Source organism: Patiria miniata, unplaced genomic scaffold (genome assembly GCF_015706575.1).
Source record: "Patiria miniata isolate m_02_andy unplaced genomic scaffold, ASM1570657v1 HiC_scaffold_13, whole genome shotgun sequence".
NCBI classification, from domain to species: Eukaryota; Metazoa; Echinodermata; class Asteroidea; order Valvatida; family Asterinidae; genus Patiria; species Patiria miniata.
Window position 1 is genome coordinate 17,158,797 of NW_024037051.1, and position 19,566 is coordinate 17,178,362.

Here is a 19,566-nt window from a genome sequence, read left to right on the forward strand (position 1 = left end):
CTGGAGTGGGTTATGAACCTACAAACTCCAGAATACCATACCGATGCGCTACCAACTGAGCTCTCCAGCCAGATATATACATGTACATGTATATGATAATGTCTTTGTTAGCTTGTAAGACCCTATTGTAAATATTTAAACAAAACTTATTTTGTTCAGCGAAATAAAAATACAAAGCAGCCGCCTTTTTAAAATATATTTATGTTAAGATAAATGCCTCCATGATAAAAGCCATTTGTCACTATTACACCACATGTTTTGGTGGCATGGTCGCCTCTCACCAAGGTGACCACGGTTCGAATCCTGGCCGCGGATCACATGTGAGTAGAGTTGTGCGTTGGTTCTCTCCTGTGCCACGAGGGTTTTTATCCGGGCCCTCTGGTTTTCCTTCCTCCTGAAAAATCAAACACTTTCGATCTCAGGCTGTGCTCCGTGGTCATATATGGGTCGATGTGGCCGGCAGCCGTAGGCGCCTTTACGTGCCAGCGGCCCGACCACGTTGTAGCCGCGTCCTTCGCAATTCAGCATACCAGCTGCGAGTAAGGATGATTAGCCTCCCAAACTTAAGATCCGTTCTTACACACATTTGTTGACGTCATAGCAAGTATCCCTCTTGTCAATTTGCAAAAGTTGAATACATGTTCATGTTCATCTCAACTGTGATGTAACTTGCTGAACTGGCCTTTTAGGTTGATATGAGTCTTTAAGTTTTTTTATCAAAAATTGTCATGGCTTTGGAGAAAACCACAAACGACAGTGTGGGTCCTGTTAAGAAATATATGTGTATATAAAAATTTGTATTCATAAAAATTTAAGTCACAAAACGTAGTTATGCACTAGATGCAATCCGTCCATTCTTAAAGAACCTTGGTAATTGTACATAGAGATTTCAGTGTTATAAGTAACACATTTTATAAGAGGAAAATAATATAAATACATGTACAAATTTTGGAAATAAAATCCGGTATGCTGTCCATGCTTTGTACTCCCTGCAAAATTGACTTTCAGTATTTGAGAGCATTTGAGAGCATTATCAACATGTTGTGAAGCAATAAAGTTGACAACAAAATACCACAATAATTTGTTTTGTCAATGTTTTTGTTGGTACTGTTTACAACAAAGAATGATTCCAATGTGTTAAAAATGATGCCCTTTCTTTAAAAATTCAGACTTGTGTTTCGAATTTTATACTTTCTGGACCCTAATCAACTAACTTTGGATGATTCAGGGAAAAGTTAAACAGAATTGTCATCACAATTTTTTTTACAATATCTAGTTGAAACTGCGTTTTTTTGTAGATGTCAACCTGTTCCGCATATGTGATGCGATCAAGCTAAATGAGTCGTTTGTCGGGAACTTTCATTTGGAGATTCAGGCCAAAATAGGGCCACTTGATCACATCACATCTCTTGGTGTTTGGACGTCCATAATTTTTGAACTAAAGATGGTATCAGCATGTGGTTTTCATGCCAGTAATGCTGAGATTGTGCTCTTTTCAAATCTGTAAAAAAAGAAGAAGAAGATTTACCAGGGTCAACAAACGACTCATTTAGCTGGATCGCATCCCATACGTTTTGACAAAAAGACTCAAAAGGAAAACTCAAATAAGGAAAAAAGTAGGACTCGGGTTTTATCAGTTCTCTTTCTTCTTTCGCTGATAATTTATTCTTATAAAAGGTTTTATAACTCTTCTACAACCCAGCCAGTGGTGAGATGGCCTCGGTATTCGGTGGGTCCATTCTGGCTTCAAAGACAGAAAACAAAACAAAAATATTAAATAGCTCAAAACTGTACAACCATTCATTCAAAAAACTAAATAATTAAATAATAAAGTCAACAAGCTGCGGCCTAATGCAATACGAGTACAGATGAAAAGCTGGATATGGGAAAACGAACTCAATACAGAAAGGAATGGATTCTGTTATTTAATTGTGTCAAGTCACGATTTACAAGTGAAATGAGGCATTTCTGGGTTTCTATACTCGACTAAACCATTTTGTATGTTCAATTTATTATTATTTTTTTTACAGAATTTACTTAAGAATGTTTATAGCCATTGCAAGAAAGCAGTGTTATAATGGACATGTGAAAATATCAACAGAAACCCCTTTTTCTAGAATAAGTAAAGCATTCTGTAGTCCAGTCCATACAAGTTATTGCTAATCGTCCCAACGGAAGTCACATGACAGGCTATTGGAATGAACCATCACAAAGGCATACTTCAAATTGTTAATGTTTATCCCCCTTGTGACTTATGACGACTTGTGACTGACTTGCAATTGACTTGTGACCTGACCAATAATTACCTCGTGATTGACTTGACTTGCGATTGACTTGCGATTGACTTGTGAATGACTTGTGATTGACTTGTGATTGACTTGCGAATGACTTGTGACTGACTTGCGACTGACTTGCGATAGACTTGTGACCTGACTAGTAATTACCTTGCGATTGACTTGCGACTGACTTGTGATTGACTTGTGATTGATTTGTGATTGACTTGTGATTGACTTGTAACTGACTTGTGACTGACTTGAGACTGATTTGCAACTGACTTGCGATTGACTTGTGACCTGACCAGTAATTACCTTGCGATTGACTTGCAACTGACTTGTGATTGACTTGTGATTGACTTGTGATTGATTTGTGATTGACTTGTGATTGACCTGTAACTGACTTGTGACTGACTTGAGACTGACTTGCCATTGACTTGTGACCTGACCAGTAATTACCTTGTGATTGACTTACGACTGACTTACAATTGACTTGTGACTGACTTGCAACTGACTTGTGATAGACTTGACCACAACTCTGCAGTTATCTTGATGTCTGCTGAAACAAATTCTTATTCTCTACATAATCGTACACCCCAAAAAACTTGTATACTGACGGGATCTCGTTAGATTAGACCAACGAAAGACAGATAATTTGGGAGATAAATTTCTTCATCCAGTGTTACATCTGTACTCATTTTGCGGCAGAAACTTGTTCCAGAAAAAAGGAATAATAATATAACTCAGAGTCTGTGTAACATTAAAACTCTAGTTCTCCAAAAGTTTTAACACAAGTGCACTCCATTACTCACAGAAATTTATTTTAAATAAAACCTCTTTCAGTGAGTTTCATAACTATGTCACGTGCCCGAGCACACGTACTATATAAAGATACAAGTTTCGGAGATTTCAACAATCTCCTTTCTTTTTTTACAATATCACAATTTTTCACACAATCCGAGACAAAGATCCAATGAAAGTTCCTCTGTTGATAACATATATATGAACACAATCCACAACAGGGTTTTTTATCAATTTTTTTTCTCCTTAAAAAAAACAAAACCTTTTACCAAAAAAGAAGATCAAACGTTTCACTGCACAAAAACAACACGTACACCATGTCCGACTACAGAAAAAAATTGCCGAGTTGGTTTCGACAATCAAAAAAACGGAATGGTTGAAAAAAAAAAGGTTCTTTGTACAACTACACAACATATTGGCAAGAACAGAAATCTTCTTAAACATGCGTCAGTACTATTTATACAGTTTTAAGCACAGTTTGGGGTCGTAGGTCAAGCAAACTCTGCGTAACCAAGGTTAAAATACTAAGCATGTTCCATCTTTGTAGCAACATAAAGTCGTTGCAATTGTACACAATCTGGCCCAATGTTTCAATTTCGTGACCCCCAAAAAAAACGGATGGAGAAAGATTTAAGCACTTGTCGTAACCAATTCCTCACAAGTCAATCCGTACGTCGATGACGTCTCAAGTCACAACACCAACTATTCAAATGACATTAACAAAGCTATAGACCGTTCTTTCGTTTGTAAAAATTAAACACCATTTTGTATGGGTTGCAACAAGGGCGTTCATTCAAGCCATAGTTGGCAACAGATTTTGCCTAAAATTGCATATTAACCAGTTCACGCCGGGATTATTTCGACAAGAACGGAACGAGGTGCAGGATTACTTTTCACTCGACCTCAAGCCAGGTGGGTTGAAGCCATCACCCTCGGGCAGCACACTCATATTTCCGGCCTCGCTCGCTGTGAGCGGGTCGCCGACAGATATTTCCGGCCTCGCTACCTGCGTGTTTATCTGTCATCCGTTCCGAATACCGCAAAACTGTTGTGTGTATACACGGCCTCCGGCGCGAACTGGTTAAGACCCTCATCATCTAAGACAGATGCATTTTTGTTAAGGTTTCAGTAGCGTTTGTTGGTTATTTTGTATTTTCAACAATCCAATGATATGTCTGGAAACATCAGTGAGTATTTTTTTGTTTTTGCGACGTTGACCTTCCATAGTGTGCCAACTGCAGGTTGGCAAAGAGTCCCAACCACGGGTGGGCAAAGACAACTCTATTCCTTGTTCGTCCCGTTTTAACCAGAGACAGGTCTTGTAATTTGACTTGTGATGGTCTCGACTACAACACTGCTAACCAGATAAAGGGATACATTTAAAAACTTCCTCTAACTAGCTAAACTAATCCAGATACTATTTAAACCAGGTTGTAAATAATCCAGGAAATAATCTCAATTATTCAGTCCATTATCTTAACTCATGAAATCAGCTTACTGTGCTTCGGAGGGTCTAAAAAAATTAACATGCATTACTTTCTCTTTCACCAAATTGCCAAAAGACAAAAAACAACATGCTCCTTTACAAGCACAGATTTATATATTTTTTTTTTCCTTAGAGATTTGCCACTTAAACAAATTGGAAATGAAACCACCACAGACCAAAATAAATAACGAAATCATTAAAACATGCACTAATGAAATAAACAATCTCTATTATCAGCCATTTTTAAAAATGGTTTTCAGGATTTGGAAATTGGTCACCAGATCTTTCGAACAGAAACCTTCCATTATTTTATGAAACAACAAACTTGCACTTTATTTGTTTTCATTAATTTTGGTTATGCCAGCAGTATGCACGCAATGAGAAAATTTGTGCTTCTGAAAATTTTGGCAAAAGTTATCAAAGCATTCAACATTTGGCAAAAGTTCTAAAAGCATTCAAACATTGCAAATGACATTTCAACATGTCTGTGTTGTTCAAAACTTGTTTTTCAATGGCACAGGTTCGTTATAAAAAAAATGGGGCAGTTGAACACGTGGGATTAATTAACCAATCGCTTGCAGGCTTTTATGATCACGATGATGTGTGCAAATCACAGCACTGCTCTTATGATCATCATTTACATATTTCACAGAGTCAACCAATCAGAACAGTGTTTTTGTGAGGTAGCCGGTGATGTCCACCAATCGTGTGTCTAAGTGAGGACCAGCCTCTTTTTAATTAAAAAACAAAACAAACCCCCCCCCCCCAAAAAAGAAAAAAAAAAGAAAAAAGAAAAGATTAACACCAGTGACTCCAAAACATGGCTTGGTTAAACTTTAACTCTACAATAAATGTAAAATGATGTTGAAATTGGGGGAAAATGACACCTTGATCAATAAATGACAACATATCCCCAAACTTCTTTCCAATTTCCTTTACAGATAATGCAGGGTAAACTACAGATTCCTACATTCTGCCTCACAAACTGACAATATTAAAAAAAAAAAAATATCATTTTCAAGTCTTTTGGTATAACAACTAGTGGGGCCAGATAGGGGAAATATGTGGGGGAATTTGGCACACAGTCAGAGTATGTCTTATAGGAAAGATATTTGGCTATAGGGCCATCGCAGATTTGTCTTTTGAAAAAACATAGGTAGAACAACAAGCCATTTTCAAAATTTTCAAAATGGCTGCCATTGCTGGCCATTCTACCTATATTTTTGCAAAGGACAAATCTGCGATGGCCCTATAGTCAAATATCTTTCTTAAGACATACTCTGACAGTGTGCCAAATGCCATGCTTGTATCATCGTAGGCACACCTATCTGTCGTACTAAAAGCACAAAATGTGAGCTAACGTTTCGTTTTGCATTCGTCCAAAAGAGACACTGTGAAGAGAAATACGGTGAAAATCCCCCAAAATCAAAACGGGATAAATAAAGAGAGTGTCTACAACTGTGCAGTTATGTACAAAGTGGTGTGGGTGAATATGCTGCAAAAAAAAACAAAACAATACATTATATATTATATCTCATATAACTTAAAATCTTTTCAACTAGAACGTAATGATCGAAACAAAATGGACCCCCACAAAATTCTATTATAGAAATCAACAGCTAAAGTGACGGATACGACCTGATCGTGTATAATAACACAAACTAAAAGATTTTAGTGGTGTTTTTCTTAAAATAAATACATGTACTTCATATACTAAGGAGTGAAAGTAGAATAGATCATATGGATATACACAGAAGAACAAAAAATGCAAAATTGTCTTTGGTTTTTGACGCAGTTATAGCAGTAATTAACAAAACATTACCAAGATTTTGATCATTATTAGGTTTTGCCCTTCACCGACATATAAACACTGTATACTCAGTGCGTTACCTCCTGCAGCTCCACAAAATTTGCCCTTGGAAATTGAAAGGTTTCATTTCTAGGGAAGGATAAGAGTTTGATGTTAAACTTCACAATGATATTCAATATAGCATACAGAATTATCAGGAAAAACAAATTACTTTCACTGAAAGTATGATTATGACTTCCCAAAATGCACTCTTGTCTCATATTTAACATTTTTTTTTAGAAGAGAGTAAGATGAGATCTTGGGAAGGCAACTGTTTTGATAGTCGATATTCGAACATGCTTAGATATTTATGTAGATCGTTGAAGATGATGGGTTCAAATCCTGGCTGATGCATTTGGTTGGTGTATGGGTTCGAGCCTGCCTTATGCACTTTGCTGGTGTGTTGGTTCGAATCCTGGCTGATGCATTTGGCTGGTGTGTGGGTTCGAATCCTGGCTGATGCATTTGGCTGGTGTGTAGGATTGAATCTTGGTTGATGCATTTGCCTGGTGTGTGGGTTCGAATCCTGGTCGTTGCATTTGGCTGGTGTGTGGATTCAAATTCTGGCCGATGCATTTGATTGGTGTGTGGGTTCAAATCCCGGCTGATGCATTTGGCTGGTGGGTGGGTTCAACTACTGGCTGATGCATTTGGCTGGTGTGCGGGTTCCAATCCTGGTTGATGCATGTGGCTGGTGTGTGGGTTCAAACCCTGTTTGATGCATTAGGCTGGTATGTGGGTTTGAATCTCGGCTGATGCATTTGACCGGTGTGTAGGTTCCAATCCCGGTTGATGTATTTGGCTGGTGTGTGGGTTCGAATCTGGGCTGATGCATTTGGCTGGTGTGGGTTTGAATCCTGGCTGTTGCATTTGGCTGATCTGCCGATACATGACAATGTTTTTTTTAATGTTTATGAAATCAATTGCCAGGGGTTTAACTCCCTGCATGGCACTGAAATTTGAGCCAATCCAAGATTCATCTGAACTCTTTTGTGAATTGGCACTCAAACCTTAGCGATGGGTGCAGCAACTTGTAGATTATATGATGTTGGTGGTTCGATTCGAACATGGCACTGATTTGAGATCTTTCAGCTTGCACGACAGCACAGTTGAAAATTTTCTTTATAAACTCATTTTGGCAAAATTAACTGATAAGTGGGGTTTTGGACTGACGTTTCTCCTCGCTTCTTGGCGGTGTTGCATTAAAGCTTGGCGATTTCTCCAGATGAGGCATAAATCTCGTCCAAAAAAGACTAGGTTGAAACAGACAAAAACATTTATCCTAGAGCACAGTTTGACACAATGGACATACTCAAAAAGAGACGAAACTCAACAAAAACTCAGCGACTCGGTGAGAAGTCGGTGAACGTCAAATCCTGTACATGAAATCTCACACTTAGAATGACTTAAAAAGAGTAACAGTCCACCAGTTCTGGAACCACAAGAAATTTCGAAAGTTGCACTGGATGATCTACGAAAAAGCGCTGTCACAGTTCACAGCACTTCGGCTTCCAAAGACCAGTGCTTTTTAACAGTTCCACAGGGTTTTAACTCTCCGTTAAGGGAGTCCCACAGTTGCAGTGATTTTTTTTTTCTCATGAGAATCATCAGTGCGTGGATACATCACACGTTTATGTTTTTCCTTAGGAGTCACAGTGTTCTTGTAATGGGCGAGCGGTCATGTTTCTAGCACCATGTACGTTGTCCAGTTTTTGGTTTGTTTTCACGACGGATGGCATTTTGAGGTGTGATATAAAGTCTTCGGATGAAGTCTTTCAGAGGTAGCCAAGATCGAGCGCGTGGTGTAACGCCGCCAGGTCCGAGTGACTGGAAACTCGCCAGAATGGGAAATCCATCTGAAGTAAGGGAAAGAAAAACAGAAAAATTAACATCATTAAATTCAACAAAACATCTAAAAAAAAATTTAAAAATTTTTCTTCATAAATACCCAGTGGGACAGTAAACCTGTTTCTACTGGTCAAGAGCATGTCCCATGTGTGGTCCTAAACTGCCGTTTAAACCCTGCATAGTGTTCAAATGGCAGCATTTAAAACTGGTTACAACCTTCAGCTTGGGCTTTTTTCGGCGACCAGGCCCCTAACCACATGTTTCCAACTGCTCGGTCATATTTTATCGCCTTATTTTGTAACACTGCAATTTATGGTCAAGTCAAATATAAACAATAAAAGGTACTGATGAGTACCATGTAAAGAACGCAGGTCATAAAAAGAAAACTTCAGCCAAAAAAAAGAAAATATTATTTTGAAAAGGAAATGAAAACTTACAGTCAGCAAATGCTTACAAGTGGTCAGAATTTGAAACTTGTTTTGCAAGTAAAATATCCTGGCAAAGAAATCTTGTTTTTATTTTTTAGCTCCCCTGAAAATCCAGATTAATTTTAAGATGTTAACTCACAGATGCTTCAATACATGTGATGCGTTTTGGCAAAATGAGACAGAACTGGACACAGGACATAGTGAAGAAAAATGCAAAGAGCAAATGATAAAGTTTTTTTTTTTTTTGATTTTCAGATTTATTGATATTTGTAATCTTATATGTCTACTACAAATATTGTAAAGAAGAAGTATAAACAATTGTGGAATAAAAGGTTTTTTAAGGGAAAAGCAATTGGCATCTTTCATTTTCACGAATACAAAACTTGAAACTTTAAAGGCCTTTTACTCAGTATTTTACTTTTTTGACATGTCGATAAATGTGAACCTTAAACAGCCATAACTTGTCAATGGAATGTTCGATTGAATTGCAACAAACAGTATTGTAAGGAGAACTTTATTCTCTTTCCTAATACCCGCAAACCCTCATTTCGACCTCTGCCCAGTTCTGTCTCATTTTGCCAGAACGCCTCACATATGTGACAAGCAGGGCATGGGTCACTACAATGTGATGTCATTGGAGTGAATTTTCAAACTTTTTTTTTTTTTTTCAGAATATTTTTTTTTTTTTTTTTTTTAATCAGAATGTGTATTGTGCTTTCACCAACACCGGCCAAAAATAGGAACTTAGTATACAGTTAATCTTCTTTCTCAAGAATGAATACAATTCAGCTGATATCTGAGTATGATGCAGCGTTAAAACTCAAAAATTAAATAACATATTCCTTATCCCCTCATTTTTTAACAACAAAATGTAACATTTTAGGGACAACGTAGCTTTAGGCAGTCACAATGCAATTCCACATTTTGAGCAAAAGGTGTTTTTTCTAAATCAAGTTTGGAATTTTGAAATAAGTTTTAAGACAAAACAGACAGCCGATAGTTCAACCCGATTCGTTCATTTTGAATTGAAATACTATCAAACAAAGACCAGAAATTAAGCAGACAAAGAGTTCAGAAACAGAACAGTCCTTGAAAGCCGCTCCTTCGGTCGTGAAATTGCTCCCATCATTAAGAAAGCTTGGCCGAATTTTAAGTCCCAACACCCCCGTGGCACACCAGACCCTGTGTTTGATGCGAACGTGCCTGTTTCCACCTCCTGGGACCTCCGCGGTGTTCCCTTCCCCTGCCTTGTGGGCCAAGCGGTAGATTGTCTTCAACTTACCCCCAGGTTACTCCACATAACACAACTAGGGACCCCATTCCCGCGAGATTCGCCTTATCTGGGCTGCAGCCCCGCAATTGACTTGGTTTTGTTTTTTTCCAAATTTTCTTTTTAATAACACCAATTTAGTAGGGTTTAAAGTGATAACATTGAGAGAAAAAAGTGACAGACCAGTGCTCAAACGAGGTATTACACTGAATTTCTGACTAAAACAATGGAGTTTTGAGATCCACTGTTTGAAAAATACAATATTGGTGAGATTGCATGTTTATCCAAAATCTACGTTCGTAAATTGTTTCACTACAAAAGTGAATGAGTTCTTTGCCAAGTAGTTTTCTCTTCAAGAGATGGTTTATGTTGAAAATCCGACATCGAAGTTTATCACCAAAGAACAAACTTCTGCTGTGTTTCATAAGTTTATCATAACTTTATATCCAAAGAACAAACTTGTGCCGTGTTTCATCATTCCAGCTATGTCAACTGTACGCAGTTGTACATCACCATTTTACGGCCAACAGTAAAACTAGGTTGTACAAAACTTCTGTAACTTAATGAAGCTAAGCAGTTTCCCCGCGATACTTTATATCACATCCATCATGCATTAGCACTTTAGGAGGAACTTGCCACCGTTCTAAAGTTCCGACAATGTTTTCGTCTCAGCAAATGGATTGCTTCCTATAGTGGCTATAAGTCATTCCCCAGGAATCCAAATCGTTTATTCGGACCATTTCCTTTGCCAACGACTCTTTTGCCTACAGCCAGTCAAAACCCTATCCCTCTGACTTTATTGGTTGGCCAACCCTGTGGTCAAACCTAAATGATTTTTCCCCGCGGCGGCCGAAAAGCAACACCTCCAAGTTTGCTGCCGATTTTTGTCCCCTCTTTTTTTTCTCTTTTTTATCTGGGCATGATACTAATGAGTTGTCGTTCTGTTATAACTGGGCAGTTTGTCACTTGCTTTTGGTTTCTGATGCTGAGCTATTTGTTGCCTAGAGGTTTTTTCAGGAAATCAAGTGATCAATAGGCTAATTCTGACCAGGTAATCGCAACTCTCAAATCCACAGGGAAAAAAGTGTTCAGGACAGAGAGAACTAACACAACAGACTAAAACTTCCAACCAGTGCAAAAGTTCACATCCAAATGGGGTAAAGTGAAGAACTCTTTTAACAACAGATTTGACTGCCTCAATCAAATGGAATTCCATCAAAGTAGTATTATTGTTGAGCCAATGGACCATTATCATTTTGCGGCCATCTTGATTTTGATTTTTTCCCATTCAAATCAATGTAACCAAAGCGAGGCTGGAAGGAAAAATAGTCTGGTTCCTTTTTGCACAAACAAACATTATCATTCAGTACTGTTATTGGATACAGGGAACATGACTGAAATGGTGGCAGCATGATAAAGCTCTATATGCAGCTCACAATAGCGTTCAAGCCAACTTTTAATGAATTGTTCCACAGTGAGGCATTTGTTTGCCAAATTTGTTTTTGAAACGTACATGTAACGTCTCTTTCCTTAAGTTTACTTCGGAATATCTACAAGTGGCAATTTCTAAAACTAGTCTTCAAATTTACAACTTGACAGTGGCCTTCATGGGTGTATCACGATAGAATCATTATGAACAACCTTTTAATCATTTCTTAATATATTAAAGGGAATATACAACATTTGCTGTTGCTGTAATTTTCAGAAATGGAAGGATTTATAGCAAATATTGTTACACTGACTTGTTTGAAGTTTTGTGTTCGTAGATGCTAGTAAAACCAAGAAAAACAATCATTCTGTAGTCTGGTTCTGTGACCCCACTTAAGATGACACAGAGCAATTTATAGGCGTCGGGGAATTGTACAGTCAGGGAACCAGTCTTTCTGGCTTGTACCCATTCACATGTGTGTAATCCATTGCAAACACAATGTGGACTAACTAAATACGATACACTTGGGGCAGTATTTTCCAACGCTGGTCGGCCGACCAGCATTGGAAATTGATACAGAAATACCACTTTTCTTGAAAATGACAGCACACTAGGTGCCTCGACTTTACAGGATGCTTTAGACTGTCATTCACTAACAGTCCAGTAAGGTATTTCATAATAATTTGGTAGTTTTGTTTTTCGACGTTTGCAAATGTATATTCCCTTTAACAAAAAATGTTATCAAGCTCAAAAGCATGCCGCAGACAAAATGGTTCGCCTTGAAACGTAGTGTGGCAATTGTGCATTTTCTAAAATATCAGGCCTGCATTACATATGTTGAAAGTGCGAAAATTGATGTCAACGTTAGTGTCATTGATTCTAAAGAAGAACTTTTTCCTGCTTTCACTCCAGCGAAGAAAAACAAAATTTCCTGCAAACACAAAAACCCTTTGAACGATGTGAGAGACCTCATCACCGGACTAAATTGGAGAAAATTAGCTGTAATAAAAAGTCTATATTCGCACTTTTGGGGCACTTTATCGCCGGCGCGCCCCGGGGCCTGAAAGCCGGGACTTGGTAAATAAAGTTTCGTCAAAAAAGCGGGGCCGGGACCTAACGGAGGGGGAAGATTTAATTAGCAACCTATTGACCCCTGAGTGATGGCAATTACGGTGTGTGACAATCACGTTAACGGCCGCTGCCTGCGCCGTAGCCTTGGGCAACGCCGTAGCCGGGGACAAGATGAAATTTCCTGCCCATAAATATTCCGATTTGGCCAGCCGCTACCGCTTCGGGACGGACAAGCGAAGGGTGTCTCATTAAGCACTGCTAATTGCATTTCATTGGTAACCCTAACATTGGGCTGACGTCGCTGCTTTGAACTGCTTCGGCAATGCTGCTTGATTTGGCGCATTCTGACTGACCTTTTGAATTCAAATATCAGTGCTTGTTTGGTTATACACTGAATTTTCCAGCAACTGAATTTTCCAGCAGTTTCTGCATAACAAGCTTTCTAATGTGATATTAAATGACTAAAAAGGGTTCATGATAATAAAGTAACAAGTAAAGTTCCAAATTTTCAATTATGAGCATCACAGTCCAAGTTTTACACCAATCACTGGAAGTAGCATAAAATAAAAATAAAAGGTTTTTTTGGCAAGACAAAAATAACAAAAACAGAACGTAGTAGTTGCTTTTTCATTCGAACATCTTTGCTTTTTGTAACAATGACAGTTCCTTACAATTCTCAGTATGAGCAATTCCAGCATCATGTAATGTCCATGACAGAGCTTTTAAGAGTTCAGCAAATAAACCTGAAAACGTATCTTTCAAATCTTATACATCCATCATCGAGTAATGGTCAAGGAGATGACAGACTAGGAGTTTTGGATCATTTTTTTAAAATCGTTAATTAGACATCACGGTCAATTGGCTCTGTCAGACACACTACACTTCCTTTTATAATGCTTGAATTGCCCCTATGCAAGATTTGTTCAAACTTTAGGACTCAAAAATAGTTCTGGTGACTTCAGACACATTTTCTTAGGTAGGGACAAAAATTTGAAGAGAGTCGAAATAAAAACTGCAACCGTTACCCACCTGTTTAGCAGCTTGCTCCTCATCTTTGGCATCTCCGATTGCAACGTAAGTGATTTTCCGACCGAAGCGCGCCACGATGCGTTCAAAGCAACTCTCCTTCCCTACCCGTGTGGCACTGTAGACATTCTCAATGTTGAAGACCCCGCCTAGACCGTACAAGAGCACCTTAGCCACGGCCGGTACTAGCTGGGTGGTTGTGACTAACACATTCACACAATTTGATCTGTGAAAAGTAACAATAATGAACATATTAAATGTGGTTTTTATACAGGGTGGTGTAAAAAGAAGGAAACCCACTTTTGACAGGAATTTTAACCTACTTACTTAACTTATTTGATCTGTTTTTTTTTATAATGTAGTGAAGTATAGCTCTTCAACCATCCGTGGTGAACAAATCTTTTAAGAAAAATTGCAAGAATAGTGTCATTATGTTAATTTGAATACAAGTCACCAAAATCACTGTTGTCCACGTGTAAGTCTAGTGAAGTGTTTTTTGTCTTCAAATCAAACTCCGGAGCTCAGTCAAGCGGATGGAATAAAGCCGTCCGTGGAAAAACAGGTTTGGCACATGAAATTTTTAGAGTACCATATCTCAGAGACAAAATATGCATTTGCAATCATTTTTTCGTCACTTATGTTTAAAGATCAATATTTTAATACCATTCAATTAAATTTTTGAAATATGCTCAACAAGTAGGTGAAAATTGTTGATCACAAATATACCCCTGTTTATCGGGCCATGAGACCATTTTTTTCTGCAGCAGCTCGAGATCAGTGCAACCTGGTCTTGAACTTCACAGACACCCGTTTATACTGATGGATGGAGAGAGACAATTGAAGTAAAGTGTCTTGCCCAAGGACACAAACACCATGTTCCCCTTCCATAGGCAATTTCATGTAGCTTTTCAAATATAGAAATTTGCAATGCACAGAAAATACTTGCTAAGAAAATAAAACAGATTAATTGCTAAATGTAATGGGAACTGGCTGTAACTGGTTTGCAGCTAATTCTTACTGAACATTTTCTAAGCAACTTTACAAAGTGGTCCCAAGATGCACCGTAAAACTATCTCCTGGCAATACAAATTCCTCAAATCAGATTGCTTTTTACTCCTAGAATTGAATAATATGTTGAAGTACAGGAACAAGTACATGTACATGTCCACAACGAACAATGCTACGTCTATTAGGAGTGGGTAAGCTCTTTTGTACTTCAATACTTAAATTTACCCACTTCAAATGGTGTCCTCCTATTGTCTGCCATACTTCAAAAAGGCTAATTGATTCTGTACATAAATGTACATGTCAACAACGATCCCAACAAAAGTTTGCAAACCACAAGGACTATCTAAGCACAACTACAGTGAAAGACTGAGATACTTGAAGTGTGAAGATGACCGACAATGATGCGTCGCCATGGTTACCTGGAGTTAATGATGGAGAGAGACTTGAGCGCGATGGTCAGCCACGAGTCCGTCATGGCCTCAATCTCGGCTCGCAGCTGCAACCACTGCTCCCGCTTCTGTGGGCCCAGCAAACCTGCTGGCAAAATGGAGACCAAATCTATAGGTCAAGATAACAGAAAAAAAAGAAAAAGGGCAAGGTCGTGAGCCGTGATGAAAATGTGTCGTGGTGATTGAAACGGTGGGGAGACGAGCATAGAGAGGGTTGGGAGACAGGCGTAGAAAAGGGTGGGGATGGCCACAGAAAAGGGTGGGGGATGGGCACAGAAAAGGGTGGGGATGGGCACAGAAAAGGGTGGGGATGGGCACAGAACAGGGTGGGGATGGGCACAGAACAGGGTGGGGATGGGCACAGAACAGGGTGGGGATGGGCACAGAAAAGGGTGGGGATGGGCACAGAAAAGGGTGGGGGATGGGCACAGAAAAGGGGGGATGGGCACAGAAAAGGGTTGCGATGGGCACGGAAACGGGTGGGGATGGGCACAGAAAAGAGTGGGGATGGGCACAGAAAAGGGTGGGGGATGGGCACAGAACAGGGTGGGGATGGGCACAAAAAAAGTGGGGGATGGGCACAGAAAAGGGTGGGGGATGGGCATAGAAAAGGGTGGGGAGACGGTCATGGATAGGGATGGAGAGGTGGGTACAAAAAGGGTAGGGAAGACTGGCACAGAAAGAGTGGGGGAGGGCAGTATTAAGTCCAGATGGGATGGTGGAAATGGGAACAGTGAGTGTGGGGGAGATGGGCACAGAAAGGGTGGGGGAGATGGGCATAGAAAGGGTGGGGGAGATTGACACAGAAAGGGTGGGGGTGATGGGCACAGAGAGGGACGGTACACCCTTGGGGTAGTGGAGGTAGGAGGGGAAATACGCGTACATACTTTTTTGGAATCATGTGTTTTGTCAGTTAATAACAGGCATATTCAGTCTCATTCTACTCTAAAAGAATATTATTTAACAGGATTGTCTCTTAGACGGCAACTCCAACAATGAATGTAGAACAAATAAAATAATGTATAGTGGTTTGTAGGCCTGTGAGAAATCAAAGTTGATGAATATTTATTCTATGTAAATGAAGTTATGACAAGTCACATATTTGGATAGAAAATCAGCATTTTTTAACGTTGATACAGAACGTCACCTATGGTGATTAAATTTAGTCAAACACTGAAAGTCCAATGTTTTTTTTTGTTTAATCCTTACCGCCAACGTTGTTCTTGTAAGCGCTGTAAATCTCCTTTATTCTGCGATACCGGTAGGCGAGTTTTCGCATCCAGTCGACCCCGCCCCGCACCCCCGTGGCTAGACAGAGATTGGCACTTGTCGCTGCCGCGTGGAACCCGTCTGTCTGAAAGTTGTAATTACTGTCAAAGACACAAAAGAATGGAATATATTAGTTAAGGACATAAGGCTGTTCAAAATCAATAAGGGGGGGGGGGGAGAGCAGTTGACCCCAAAACTTGTGGATATGTTTTCTCTGTTTTCTCAAAATGCGTAGCATCCACTGAGCTGAAACTTCAACAGGTTATTTGTTATGCACCCTACTTAAGAATTTGGGCAATTTTGTTGCTGCAAACATAAAATAATGTAAAAAAAAACAAACCAATGATCCTTCGTGCCTCTCAGTTGCTTAACATATGTAGTTTCATGACTAACACATCAAATATGCAATCTTATTTATCAATACTTTTTTAAAACCAAACCTGAGATAGCTTTCACAAAGTCATAGCCATTTGGGAACACCGTTATTAAACGTGATGGTACATTACTGGCCCCCTTTTACAGCGTTTTGGGTCATAATCTTCAGACCAAACACCCCCCCCCCTAAAAAAAAACTAATAAGAACAGGTGAAAACCCATTTTTATTCAAATTAGGTCGACAATGGTTCGGCTACAGAAACAGGTGGACAAATCCCACCGTATCCTGTCAAAACAAAGCCGGCCGAGTTTGTCTTGTCAATCCACGGAGCAACACGAGACGCTGCGTATTTTTTTTCCTTGGAGGCACCCCCCAAGCAGGTATGAATAATGCATACTTGTAACACGCTGTATCTTGTAACAATCTTTGGGCGGATTGTTGTTTTCAAGACTGTTTTCAAGACAGGGTGGTGCAAAAAGAAGGAAACCACAATTGACAGCAATTTTCACCTACTTGTTGAGCATATTTCAAAAAATTCAATTTAATGCTATTAACATGTTGATCTGTAAATAGAAGTGACAAAAAAACGACTGCAAATGCATATTTTGTCTCTAAGATATATGGTAGTTTAAAAATGTATGTGCCAAATTTCATGTTCCATCCGCTTGACTGAGCTCCGGAGCTTGATTTGAAGACAAAAAAATACTACACCAGACTTACACATGGACAACACTGATTTTGGTGACTATTAGCATAATAACACTATTCTTGTGATTTTTTTAAAGATTTATTTCACCACGTATTGTTGAAGAGCTATACTTCACTACATTAAGAAAGCACATTTAAAGTTAAGTAAGTAGGTTAAAATTCCTGTCAAAAGTGTGTTTCCTTCTTTTTGCACAGCCCTGTATAAAATGCATTTCAGTTCAAGGAAACTACGTTGACAACTACAGTACACTATCTCTACAGCAGTGGCACAAGTTTGCATGGGATATTTCAGTTTTCTAGTTTATAAAAACCAGGCATGCAACTGGTAACTTACAAAAAAAGAGGAAATTCAAATCTGTCCAAGACTTTGTACAGTTTATTTCTATTTTCAATGGCACACATGGGAAGTCAAAAAAGAGGAAATCAGCTGATCCGAGGAAAAGTTGCATGCCTGAAAAACCCTGCACCGGGCACGGTAAAAACAGAGCAGGATTGCTTGTTACACTGTTTGATGGATACAGGTTAATGATTTGCACAAATCTGACAGGATTCTGCCCCGAGGAATCTTGAAGCCAGGTCGGGGAGAAAAACTGAGAGACACATGTCACGGAAAAAGAAAGAAAGAAAGAAAAAAAAGAACTCTTGGCTATTATTGGCTGCCACGAATATGACACAAATATGAAACAGGTTTTGTAGCCCGGAGCGATGGACTGTCAGTGTAGGCGGACTGGTCAATATGCAATGAAAGAAGAAGGAAAATATAAAGAAAGAGGAAAAAAAAAACATTCTCCATGGCACTTCACAAACATTTCTGCTTGGCACAAGATTTGGAGATTGAAATTCAATAGTTATAATAAATATTACAACAGGCATGCAACTGGTAAGTAACAAAAAAGAGGAAATTAAAATCTTTCCAAGACTTTGTACAGTGTTTTTCTATTTTCAATGACACACATGGAAGGTCAAAAAAGAGGAAATCAGCTGATCCAAAGAAAAGTTTCATGCCTGTTACAAGCTGCATATTATCCAGCTGTTTTCTTTTATTTGTTGCTTGGTTCAATTAACAAAAACAGGTTATTCTAATTGTTTGTGTTTTTGGTGGGCACATATATCTATACCTGTGAATGATATAAGTAAGGGTGTGTAGATTTGGAAAGAAACGTAGAAACTGTAAGTTGATTATGTTCATTCAGAAACACACGAGGATACATTTTCAGTTCTCTAATACACAAACTAGAACAAAACTTGGCATTGGTTCAAAAGAAATATCCACCAGATATCCAAAGAAAATAAATGTTATGGACAGTGCACACTGATACTGAAATTTGTATCCTTGTGGAGACATTTCTTTGTTCTCGTGTAGTAAAGTTTTCGAGTTTGAAAGTGTAGTTTCAAAATGCTCTTAATTTTAACCAGAATTCATTTCCTTGGCTGAAAATCGGACTTAATATCCCTTTTCTAAAACTCTTCCATTTGCGACGGATCAACCCACCTTGGAAATTCCTAGTTTTGAGTAAAATCCATATATCATATATCTGTTTTGTGATAACCTTGTGGAGACGTATTCATCTATAGAAATTGCCCTGTGGATACGTATACAATATTTTGTTCCCTGTTGTGTGCATGTCTCCAGAGGGCATGGTGTATCAGATCACTAAGCTTTATCTTTTAAACATTCAGTTTGTATTCTGTTGCGTGAATGAGGGTGCAAATGCTGACTTTTCCTAATAAATTCCATACTGCGAGATTTGAAGAGAAAATCCTGTTAGTTACCCAAAAGCATAGCTCTGAAATCTTGTGATTAATTGTGCTGGGTTGTGTCAAAAGTAAACGTATAGATTCCTTTGTGAATCTTGAATGCAGAGGCTGGATGTACGATAAATGAAAAAACAAAAATCTCGGAGCTCTTAAATCTTTTTTCTTTTTCTTGAAGGTTTCGCAAAGTGTGCAAAGGTGCTAAAGACGAGAAACGTTCCAATGTTTGAGGTCTTCGATAGTGCCAAAAGCTATGGCAGGAGGGTGTTGTAAACTGTTACTGTATGCATAAACTAATCCAGGCCTAACCCTCAGGCAACTTTGGTTGTGTGTCACTCACTGTTCACACACACAAAAAACCAGTACAACTTTTGACATTAATATTGCAACAAGGGGTCTCCGATGTGGATTACCTTTCCTAGCTGTATGGAAAATTTGTTTTCGTAGCCAACAGAGCAGAAAATGGGATCAATTTCTTGGGGAAAAAAATAAACGAGGGGAAGCCATGAAGCGAGAGATG

The 19,566-nt window shown here is 38.8% G+C and overlaps 1 pseudogene; it reads right to left on the bottom strand.

The window, feature by feature from the left end:
* Positions 1-6,376: 6,376 nt before the first annotated feature.
* Positions 6,377-19,566, bottom strand: part of LOC119721434 — a 74,844-nt pseudogene continuing 61,654 nt past the window's right edge.